Source organism: Symphalangus syndactylus, chromosome 6, assembly GCF_028878055.3.
Source record: "Symphalangus syndactylus isolate Jambi chromosome 6, NHGRI_mSymSyn1-v2.1_pri, whole genome shotgun sequence".
In the NCBI taxonomy this organism is placed as follows: Eukaryota; Metazoa; Chordata; class Mammalia; order Primates; family Hylobatidae; genus Symphalangus; species Symphalangus syndactylus.
Genome location: NC_072428.2, coordinates 36058801 through 36071342, shown reverse-complemented (window position 1 = coordinate 36071342; position 12542 = coordinate 36058801). Strand labels below are relative to the sequence as shown.

The 12542-nt window shown below is 41.1% G+C and overlaps 1 long non-coding RNA gene across 1 annotated transcript in view; it reads left to right on the top strand.

The window, feature by feature from the left end:
* The window catches only part of LOC129484331 (uncharacterized), a 70515-nt gene that overhangs the window by 55960 nt on the left and 2013 nt on the right, over positions 1 to 12542 (top strand). Inside the window, exon 2 of the long non-coding RNA XR_008658411.2 lies at positions 2091 to 2169. This is a non-coding gene — a long non-coding RNA (uncharacterized lncRNA). The remainder of the gene's footprint in view (positions 1 to 2090; positions 2170 to 12542) is intronic.

Here is a 12542-nt window from a genome sequence, read left to right as displayed (position 1 = left end):
AGATCACGCTACTGTACTACAGCCTGGGAGACAGAGCAAGACTCCATCTCAAAATACTAAACTAAAATAAAAAATAATAATAAAATTTTGATGTAGAGTTTTAGAACAACTAATGATAGTTACATAGAGAGCGATGTAAAGAAAAAAGAAGAAAGTATTCACTTCAGGAAAAATAAAAAGTTACATAATAGGCCGGGCGCATTGGCTCACGCCTGTAATCCCAGCTCTTTGGGAGGCTGAGGCGGGTGGATTACCTGAGGCCAGGAGTTCGAGACCAGCCTGGCCAACATGGTGAAACCCCATCTCTACTAAAAATACAAAAAATTGGCCAGGCATGGTGGTGCACGCCTGTAATCCCAGCGACTCAGGAGGCTGAGACAAGAGAATCGCTTGAACCCAGGAGGCAGAGGTTGTAGTGAGCCAAGATTGTGCCACTGCACTCCAGCCTGGGCCACAGAGCAAGACTCCATCTCAAAAAAAAAATAGTTACACAATAAAGGAAATGTAACTGTAGTATAATACCATCACATTAATAAACAATATTTGCACAGTTATAGTAAACATGTGATGGTGATTTCACCTAAAATAGTGACATAATTATTTAGGAGAATGGGTGGGGGTATTGAGCAAGTCTCCTGTTTTCTTTGCTGTTGTTTCCAGTGCTTGAATCAGACCCAGAGAATCCCAAATTGGCATTCTTTGAAGTTAAAGACTTTTGGCTCCACCCAAGTTAGGATGTCAAGTGAGAGGAAAACTATTACTAAGAAAGTTATAGGATTGTATTTTTGTTTTTTGTGTGTGTGTGTGTGTGTGTTTTTTTTGGAAGCAAAGAAGAGCATACAAATAGTAAGCATTCAGTATTATTTATAGTATATCAAGTTTTAGATTTATGAATATATAACTGAGCCATCCTAATATAACTTGAGTCCTCTAAACATTTTCTCATTTTCATAGAATTCTCTACAAATTTAGAAATGTTAGTACTTAGACTAGGTTCATTTAATAATGTTGGGGCCAGGTGTGGTGGCTCACACCTGCAATCCCAGCAATTCGGGAGGCCAAGGTGGGTGGATCACCTGAGGTCAGGAGTTTGAGACTAGCCTGACCAACATGGTGAAACCCCATCTCTACTAAAAATACAAAAATTAGCTGAATGTGGTGGCATGCCTGTAGTCCCAGCTACTCAGGAGGCTGAGGCAGGAGAATCAGTTGAACCTCGGAGGCCGAGGTTGCAGTGAGCCGAGATTGTGCCACTGCACTCCAGCCTGTTGACAACAGTGAAACTCTGTCTCTAAATAAATAAATAAAAATAATAAAGTTGGATTGAATTGTATTAAACTCTTTGGTCTAACTTACCTATCATAGTTTGATTATGCTATATAATGAGATAAAAATGCAAAAATGTGATTTCTATTAATCTGGGTAAATAAATAGAACAAATACAACCATCTACCTCTAGGCCAGCACTATCTCTTATCCTGTGTGACTGCAACAGCCTTTACCTGGTTTCTCCCCAACCTCTCTGATACAGATAAAGCCATTTTTTATTCTTCGATTGACAGAGGGGTCTTTAAGAAATAAAGATCTCTTGTCACTCTTCTGTTTAAAAACCCTCAATGGCTCGTTGAATTTGGATAAAATCCAAATGCCTTAACTTGGCCGGCAAATGTTCACGCTGTGGCCCCTGGCAATCTCTACAGACCCTGCTTTTCATCTCTTTTCCCCACACCCTTGCTGCTTGGGCTATAATTTAAAACCTTTAATTCCTCTCAGCATATTTGTCAGGCATTGTCTCTCCACCATGGGGCTGTTATATACGTTATTCTCTCTGCCTGGGATGCTCTACCGCCTCTCCCTCTCCCTACAACATAAGATCTTAGCATTAGATGCTTTAGTGCCATTTCCTCTAGGAAACCTTCCCTAACCACAACCAACAGAAAACTCGGGTCCTATGGTACTTGACATTTCTCCCTTCTAACACCCACCACATTCAAACTCACAAGTTCATTGAGTGCATTCCTCCCCGGGTTGTAGCTCCACGATGGCAGGGAAAACATCGAAGGTCTACATTGATAATCACTTTATTTCAGGAATCCAACACCATGTCTGAAACATCACCATAGAACAAGATGGATGGATGTTTTCATCACAACTATGGATGTTAGACCTGTGAGTACAGTACCTAAGTTCTCATTTCCATCCTCATAGAAAATAATTATTTTTTATGATGTCTAAATTGTTTTCCATTGTAAATATTTACTCATTCATTTGTAACTGAGTGGAGGTTTGTTTGAATGCAATCACAAGAATGGCTCATAGTCACAGGTTGGGTCACCAAGACAGCAAGGGCCACAGAGTACAGAGTTTTAGAGCCTGTGTATAAGACCAGGCACCACAGAGCTCTCCAGTGTCACCTTCCCTCATATTTGCCCTTGCTTTCTAAGGTCTTGCTATACTTGGCTTTCCCCCGTTTTCCACAATGCTCTTAACCTCAGCCTGGGATGCTGCAGATGGGATTTATAGCTCACAGTTAGAAGATCTGGTCAACGATGTGTTGATTGATTGTTAGACAGCTGCTACACGGGTTAGTCTGAAAACATCAGCAAATTTTTTTATGCTGGTAACAATGGGAGCATAATTATAATGTTCTCAGGGTATTTTTAATTATAAGCAACAATTTAATCATTGCCTCAGATCTGCCTATGAGCTTACTTTAAAAAAAAAAAAAAAAGACAACCTTTCACAGTAGTTTACTGGCACCCTATGGCAACCAAGTATAACCTACTTTGGCACTTAAACATGGTTAGAAATAAAGACTTCTGCCCAGAAAGGGTAGATGACCACATGGAATGTATTGTTTCCTAGACAGAAGCACATCAATGTGTGATCTTAAAGTGATTCTTTTCACAATGAAAGAGTTACTGAAATGAAAACCACAGGAAGGATATTTTTCCCCAAAGATTAACTCTTTTCCTAACTGCCTTTTTATTTCCAACCTAGTCTCATCTCAGTGGCTATTTTGAGGGTTTCTCATATAAGAATCATCTTACTGAGTTTTATCCTAGATGAGAAGTCTATAACTGAGATTGTAATCCTTCTAAGTGAATGGAAATTTCAAGTGTAGCTCATCAGTAATAGCTGTTTAAGATGAAAACTGTCACGGTCTTGTTGCCAGAAAAATGACTGAGCTACTATGAAAGAAATTCAGAGCAGTTTGCTGAGGTGAATTGGAAAAGTGGGTGTCCTTTCTTTTTAACTTTGAAATGTTTTACCTGGCTTTGGTGAGCAATTCTAATTCCTGTCATTTAAGTTGGCATTTTGTTGTTGTTGTTATGAATAAACACATAAGAAAAAGATTTATGTAGAGGATCATGGTTTAACTATTCTATTACTGGACACCATAATAAAACAGATCTGAAAACTGTGAATGACAGTGACAATCAGAATACCTTTTACATAGTGCCTATCCCCAAGGAATCATTTTTCCCTCATGTGAAGAGGACCCAGTAATCTGTCTTTGGCTAAAGAGAGAGAATTTTTTTTTTTTTTTAATGTTCAAGCTGCCAATAGCCTAAACAATTGCCAGCAGAGAAACCAGGCTGTTTTCTTTCAAATGCCTATACAGAACTATTTTGGAAACAGTTCAGCCACTGGGTAAGCGAGTCAAAGGGCTGCTAGGAAGTGTGTGCTGTAGCACACATTTCACTCTCTGCAAACATTCTTTTCTGATGGTGCATCTGAGTACTGAGATTCTCTCTCCCTGGGGCCTTCCTGTTCCATCTGCTCCAGCTTACTGGTCCCCCTGCAAAAACAGCAAAGGATGCCATCCCTGCACTGGGTATATAACTGAACTGATTATCTTAGATTTGGTGCTATTAATTTTTAATAACTTCAGCAAGAAGTAATTGGGCAGAATTTCTCCTATTTCACAGAAGGGCAGATTGAGGCTTTGAAAAAGGTCTTGCCTTCTTATTTCTTTCACTAATGTGCCATCCTGATTCCAAGGGAGGCCCTTTGGTCTTAGGGCAGTGCTTGGGCATTTGCCTTTTGGGGGGCTAAGAGGGAATTGGCCAGGCGCGGTGGCTCACGCCTGTCATCCCAACACTTTGGGAGGCCGAGGTGGGCAGATCACTTGAAGTCAGGAGTTCAAGACCAGCCTGGCCAAATTGGTGAAACCCTGTCTTTACTAAAAACATAAAAATTAGCTGGGCATGGTGGTATGCACCTGTAATCCTAGCTACTGAGGAGGCTGAGGCATGAGAATTGCTTGAACCCAGGAGGCGGTGGTTGCAGTGAGCCGAGATCATGCCACTGCACTCCAGTCTGGGCAACAGAGTGAGACTCTGTCTCAAAAAAGTAATTAACAGAAGAGTTTGCATTATTCACTGTCAGTCTGGGAGTAATTAGCTGAGGCTCTACCCTTAATATTACACAGAGATTAATCAAAGAGAGAGAACACGCAGCCCTTCAAGAGCCTGTTACTTGAATGGAGAAACACATGGTTCAACCAAACCTGTATAATGGTCTTTTGGAGATGACAGGAAGGTAGCTCTCTGCCTAACACAATCCAGGCAATTGTCTTGGGTTGAAGGCCCTCAATGGGTGTGCAGAAGACCTACGTTCAAGCCCCGAGTCTGCAGCTTCTGTCTTATGATTGGGCAAAGATCTGCTTTTGTGCCTGTCTACCCCTCTGGCTGCATCTCAAAGCAAGCCCCTCCTCACTCTCTACACTCCAGCTATACCCTTCTCCCTCCACCACAGGACCTTTGCATGGACTTGTCCCTTTGCATGGCATGCTCTCCTGCCTGGCCTCACTCCTACTCTTTCTTCAGGTGTCATTTAAGATATCATTTCCATAGAGAATCATTCTCTGACTCCATCTATATGGGGGTCTTCCCATCATGATGTTGATCACAAAGGTCATCAATGTATTTTATGATTACAGTATCTGTTTTTTATTTTTCTCTCCACTAGATCAAGTAGAGATTATGTCTGTTTTGCTTATTATTGTTCCCCTTGGAACATATTTGCCTGGCAAAAAGTAGATGTTCAATACATATTTATTGAGTGAATGAATAAAGCTGTCACATACATGCCCTGAGCTTCAGTGTCCTATAAAACAGGGATCGTAAAGCCTACCTCTTATGGTTGTTTTATGGGAGAAATGAGGTCCTGTGCTTAAAAGTGTCTTGGACGGCTGGGTGCGGTGGCTCATGCCTGCATTCCCAGCACTTTGGGAGGCCGAGGCGGGCAGATCACGAGGTCAGGAGATCAAGACGATCCTGGCCAACATGGTGAAACCCTGTCTCTACAAACACACACACACACACACAAATTAGCCGGGCATGGTGGCAGGCACCTGTAGTCCCAGCTTCTCAGGAGGCTGAGGCAGGAGAATAGCTTGAACCCTGGAGGCAGAGGTTGCAGTGAGCCGAGACTGCACCACTGCACTCCAGCCTGGGCGACAGAGCAAGACTCTGTCTCAAAAAAACAACAACAACAACAGCAACAACAAAACATGTCTTGGACAGTAACTGCATTTAATAGGTATAAGTATTGCTTATCTGAATAAATACAGAGCTTAATAGTACTCTTTAAATCTGTGAGCCAGCACTTAAGTGAAAGGCCCAAGTGTTAGCAGCATCATTTGTATGATGCTTTAAACTTAATAAAGCTGTTCGCTACATGTGGAGTAGAAGATTGTGTTTTCCAAAGATAGCTCCACCAATACATACATCCCATCCCATACTCTCTTCTTATAACATCACTGCTGTTCCTCCTGCAAAGGGGTGGGGGGGCCTGTGTTCCCTCCCCTTGAATCCTGTGGGGCCTTGTGACTGCTCTAACCAAAGGAAATGGCAGAAGTGATGCTACCTGACTTCTGAGGCTAGGTCATAAGAATGGTAGAGCTTTGACTTGGCACTCTGCCTGTCTCAGGTGCTCACCCTTTAATCTGCCACCACCATGCCACCATGTCGTGAGGAGGCGCTGACAGACTTACCATCAACTCCCAGACACGGGAAGGAGCGAGCCTTGTTTTTTTTTTTTTTGAGACGGAGTCTTGCTGTGTCACCCTGGCTGGAGTGCAGTGGCACGATCTTGGCTCACTGCGACCTCCGCCTCCCAGGTTCAAGCAATTCTCCCACCTCAGCCTCCCAAGTAGCTGTGACTACAGGCATGTGCCACCATGCCCAGCTAATTTTTGTATTTTTAGTAGAGACGGGGTTTCGCCATGTTGGCCAGGCTTGTCTTGAATTCCTGACCACAGGTCATCTGCCTGTCTCGGCCTCCTAAAATGCTGGGATTACAGGGGTGAGGCACTGTGCCCTGCCCAGGCCTAGCATTTGAGTAGCCCCAGCTGGTATCAGGTGGAGCGGAAACAAGTTGTCCCCACTGATCCCTGTTCAGATTGTAGATTTGTAAACAAAATAGATGCTGTTATAGTTTTAAGCCACTATGTTTTGTATTGTTATGCTGCAATAGATAACCAGAACACAGGGCAATCCCAGCCCCTGCTGGCCCATGCAGTAATCAAGGTGGGCATTACCATTTATTCTCATTTTTCAGATGAGGGAGCTGAAACTCACAGGAGTTAAGTGACCTCCCCAAGTTCACATAGCTGGTGGGTGGTAAAGTCCAAGCATCTGGATTTCTAGGATTTGTCTTCCCTATATCCCCCACAAAGTCCTGAATCTCATACATGAGCCTCGGCAGCAAAGGATGTTACTAATCTCCTAGAGAATCCTGTCTCGTGTTTAATTGGACTTGGGAAGCTTGGGGCTCCCCTCTCTTTAAGCCTGGGCTCTTTCGGATGTTCCAGCATCCTGGCCTCACACTTCAGAAACAGGAAGAAGAAAATTGTAGCAGATTATAGCCTTAGATAACACTTGCATTTTTTAAGATGCTAGCCATCCCTCATGCCATAAAAGCGCTACATTAAGGCTTGGCAGGTGTCATTTACACACATACCCGAGAGGCCGAGAAAGGTTCAGAGAGATAAAGAAATCAATTAGAGGTGGTTCCATGCCTCTTAACCACAGACATGAGTAGAATTTTTCGAAAGGTTTCTCTACCATCCCTCTCCTTACACACCCACACTCAAACTTGTTTCACCATTTTTCATCACAAGGAACTAATTAGAAAATCAACTCCCACGGGACAACAGCTCTGATTACCCCTGACTAGAGAAATCGTATTGCCATTTTGTAGGCCTGATACTTTCTGGGTTGTTGAGATAGTACAGAAATTGAGCACAGCACATGGTCCATAGTAAACCCTCAACAGGGCAGGCATATCTCACAGTCTCCTTGTGATTACAATATAAAATCCAAACTCCTCTGCAATGGGCATACACAAAGCTCTGTGTGATTAAGGTCCCCTTCCTTCTACTCAGCAGTGTCTTCTACCACATGCTCCTTGCACATTAAACTCTAGCAACAATGAATGTGCCCTCATCCACCCCTCTAGCCTTCGCTCATGGCCTTCACACATGCCTGGGATGCCTGTATTCTGCTGCTCTGCTTGACAAACATCTTTTCTTTCAAATCTTAAGAGCTATGTTTTCTGAGAAGCCTTCCTTGACTCTCCCAAGCTAACTCAGGGAGTCAAGTCCTGCACTGAAGGAATTTTATTTTCTATTCTAACTGGATGCACTAAAATCAAAGACAGAGACCTCCCCCGACCCCAAGAGTTTCACTCCCCAGTCCGAAATGCTGTGCCTAATTCAAAGAAGACATTTAAAAGATTTATTGAATGAATAAATTCTCTCATTTAATCCTTATGGCCGCCCCATAGAGTGGGTACTTTTATAATCCCGTTGTACAGGTAGTGAAACTTAGCTCAGAAAGGTTAAGGGACTTAGACTACCATGGCTAAGTAGGGGAGCCTGACATCAAATCCAGGAATGTTTACTGCCAAAGCCCTTACTCTTTCTGCCATGCCATACTGTGACTGCCTCTCCATTCAGTGATGATTGGATTAACATTGGGGGATGCAACAAGAAAGTCGTCCGTAGACCAAGGCCACCCCAGAACTCTGTGCACTGCTTTCAAGAAGTCCCCCACCTGCTCTGTGAGTCAGCACAGCTCAAAGTGCACCTTTCAAATAGGCTGGTGTGATTAAGGAGGTTCAATGACTTTTGTCCCTTGTGTGATTATTGTTGTTTGAAAGTAAAGACGGTTTCCTGCATCTGTTAATTTCATGCCTGAAACCTTCTAGACTAGTTTTAGGACTTGGGCTGCACCTGGTTCTCATCAAAGTTTTTATGTCCCTATTAACCCCGTCTCCATTTTCAGATTAGCCTGTGTTTGAAGCTTTAATTTAAGTTTTAATTTTATTCTGCACTGATGGGGGATTCTAAACTCTGTGCTTCTTCAAAACAAGCCCTGCTGGGCCTGTCGGCTATATGGCTCCAGTGGAAATGATCTTCTGCCACATAGCTATAGAAAGTCAAGCGGCAGAAGGAAATTAACCTACTATTTCCACAAAGGGATAGGCTCAGAATTGCCAACAATATTTATGTGGGCATTGTGCTCCCAGATACACTTGGATGGCAGTGAATTGTCAGTTACTATGACAAAATGACGGAAGAAATAAATCTGCCAAGTATGAATAGCTCTCAATGGGCTTCAAGGTTCTCAGGTTAAGGGAACCACAAAGCTGACAGGGGTTGGGCCTCATATCGATATGACCTCCATTGGAGAGCATATAAATTAGCTGAGATGTAGGCAAAGAGATCTGTTCCCCAACATCTCCCCTCCCTAAGCGGAGCATTTTCCAATATTCATATGGAAATGAAAGACCATTTCAGAAGGCCTGGAAGTCCAGCTATGTTAATAACATTCAAATCAGGCCTTTTCTCCAGAAGAAACTTGAAGCCCTTTCTAAAACACACACATACTCTGTTCCAGAGAGGAGGCATGAATTTCACCTTTTCATACAACATTTCCTCCTCCTCATTAGTTCTCTCCCCAGATAAATGATATTAGATTGCACAAAAAGTAATACAAGTAGACAAATCAAGTATGCACCCCACTCTATCTTTCTAGGTAGATATAGATAGATAGATAGATAGATAGATAGATAGATACATAGATAGATAGGTAAATTCCCTCCTTATAGGAAGTGATTTCAGATTGCTCTCTATTGGATTCTAGACCATCCCTGGAGCCTCTCCATTTCAGAGTGATTTTTAAATAAAAGCTTTTTGTGGGTGAACACTCGTTCGAAATAAGTTCCTATTACTAATAAAAAGAAAGATAAAGCCATTCATTCAGGACATCCAAATAACTCATAAAGACTTGGAATCTAGAGCAAGTCATTTAAGAGGAAACAAATGCTGAAAGCCCTAAGATGCTTAATTTTATTTCGATTATCATTGTTTATCTGTGCTGTAATTTTAAGGTGACTCATGTAAATGCTTTATATCAAGCATGTCCAACCTGAGACCCACAGGCTGCATGCGGCCTAGGACTGCTTTGAATGCAGCCCAACACAAATTCATAAACTTTCATAAAGCATTATGAGATTTTTTTGGCAATTTTTTTTTTTCGCTCATCAGCTATCGTTAGTGTTAGTATATTTTATGTGTGGCCAAGACAATTTTTCTTCCAACATGGCCTAGGGAAGCCAAAAGATTGGACATCCCTGCTTTATTATGTAAGCAAACCATAAAATTAAGTTCGGGAAAATTTAATATTCTTTACAAAGAATCATTAAAGAAATTATTATCAGAAAAAAAATATTTCAACTCTCTTTACAAAAAAATCCAAAATTTCTTTTTTTGGTTCTATTTCTTACTATAAGCTCTCTTTGAATTATGCCTCATATATTTAAAATAAACTATGAGGCCAGGTGAGGTGGCTCATGTCTGTAATCCCTGCACTTTGGGAGGCTGAGCTGGGAGGATCACTTGAGGTCAGGAGTTCAAGAACAGCCTGCCAACATGGTGAAACCCCATCTCTACTAAAAATACAAAAATTAGCCAGGCATGGTGGCGCATGCCTGTAGTCCCAGCTACTCGGGAGGCTGAGGCAGGAGAATCACTTGAACCTGGGAGGCGGAGGCTATGGTGAGCTGAGATCGCACTACTGCACTCCAGCCCATGTGACAGAGCAAGACTCTGTCTCAAAAAAAAAAAAAAAACCTGGTCATGTCCCAAGAATAACCACATAGTAGCTAAGGAACCTGGGCTGAACCCCACCCAATTCCAGTAACTGTGTCACAGCAAATGACACTGAGAATTCAGCGATGTCAAGTTGATCATCTTTGTAGTTGTTCAAATACATGAACTCTCCTTTGAAAAGTTATTATGGAGAATAAAAGAAAAAACTCTAAAGAATTGCAAACAGTGTATAATTCAGTATTGAATATTGTATTAGGTCTTAGAAGCAGGAGATTTGACTTAGGCAGATTAAGTCAGGAAAAATATAATGAAATGCATAATTTAGTCTGGGCCTTGAAAAATATGTCCAAATGTAATTTCATGAAATTATTTAATATTTTCAATATGTAAAGAGCTCTTAAAAATAAACAAGACAAGCATGCCAATAGCAAAAAAAAAAAAAGCCAAAGGACTTCAAAGATAATTCATAAAAGGCAAAAATGTAAAGAAACATATTAAAATATTCAACCTAATAATGAAACCTCAAATAATAATACGCTTCCTTCCCCCAACCCCATTCAGTTGGTAGAAAATTTTTTTTTAACTATCATTACCCAGCAGTGAAAATCAGATCATTCTGTATCTTGTTCATGGGAAAGTAAATGAATACAACCATTTTGGACGACAATATGGCAGTATGTATCAAGAACTTAAAAAATGTTATTTAATATTGATGAAATAATCAGAGATGTCCACAAAAATATAATATACTTGTATAACATGGAGCTACTTATAATAGCAAAAAACAGAATTACTAGATGCCCAGTTCTAGGGAATCGATTTAATAATTTATGATATATACGTGTAACATTAGGAAGAATATTTTCAAAGACTTTTTAATGGAATAGGAAAATTTATCTGATATAATAAGTGACTAAAAAGGCAGATAACACATTATATATAAGATTTAATTCTACTTAAAATGTACCTATGCATGTGTATTATATATGTAGATTACATGTGCATTACCAAAAAAAAAATAGCAACTATCTCTGAGTGGTGAGACTATGGATGATTTTTTTTATTTTTATTTTTATTTTTTATTTTTTTTTTTTTTTTTGAGACGGAGTCTCGCTCTGTCGCCCAGGCTAGAGTGCAGTGGCGCAATCTCGGCTCACTGCAAGCTCCGCCTCCCGGGTTCACGCCATTCTCCTGCCTCAGCCTCTCCGAGTAGCTGGGACTACAGGCGCCTGCCACCGCGCCCGGCTAATTTTTTGTATTTTTAGTAGAGACGGGGTTTCACCGTGGTCTCGATCTCCTGACCTCGTGATCCGCCCGCCTCGGCCTCCCAAAGTGCTGGGATTACAAGCGTGAGCCACCGCGCCCGGCCGATTTTTTTTATTTTATAATTTTTGTACATTTCCTAAACTTTCTATATGAACAATAAATATTATTTGTTACTTTGTACATATTGTAGTTGTCTACTTATTCTTACTAACAGAGAAGTAGTGATGCTATTGCTTTCCTTTGTAGAAAATCAATCCCATCTTCTAGAATATCTTCACCTTTGTTGCTATCATCCCATTTGATCAATGATTTATTCTTGGTACTCTAGAAATCTTTCCCAAATGCCAAATTGAGTTAGGAAGCATACATCCTCTTGTTGGATTTTTTTTTTTTTTTTGAGACAGGTTCTCACTGTGTTGCCCAGGCTGGGGCGCAGTAGTGCCATCATAGCTTATTGTAAGCTGCAACTCGTGGGCTTGAACGATTCTCCTGCCTCAGTCTCCTGAGCAGCTGAGAATACAGGCCCACACCACCACGCCCAGCTAATTTTTTATTTTTATTTTTGTAGAGTCAGGGTCTTGCTATGTTTTCGGATCAATTTTATGCAATTTTTTTCTCCTTTCATCTGTATTACCTATTTTGCAAGCCATTGCACAATTTCCAGATCGCTCTAATCTTTCTGGTGACTACGGAGGCAGTCAAAAATGGCACCTAATTAAGAGCATGAACTCAAGTCTCATTGTCCATGTTCTGTAAAACCTCGGGGTGGGTCCTGGAACCAATTCCCCAACTACCTTGAGGAGTGACTGTATGTCCCTCTTGCTCTCCATTTGAACTTAATCCACAGAATCAGCTTCTATTAAACATCGAACTTTTTAATCTATGAAACTGTTTATCTTTCTCTCTACAATTCTGGGAAAACTAAGGAGATTCACTCTTTTTGGAGAAGTGATAATTTGATAAGTGGTTGCAGCTTTACTCTAAATGTGGTAATATTTGATCTTTTTCTTTCTCATGCCTTCCTAGAAAAAGAGTAAAACCGAAATAAAGCCTCGTTCATTGCAGTTGACACAGGTGATTATGAATGACTTCAGAAATAAACCCCAGGGTCCTACGAGGCTAAATGACTTAGAGCCCACTCTGCATGACATAT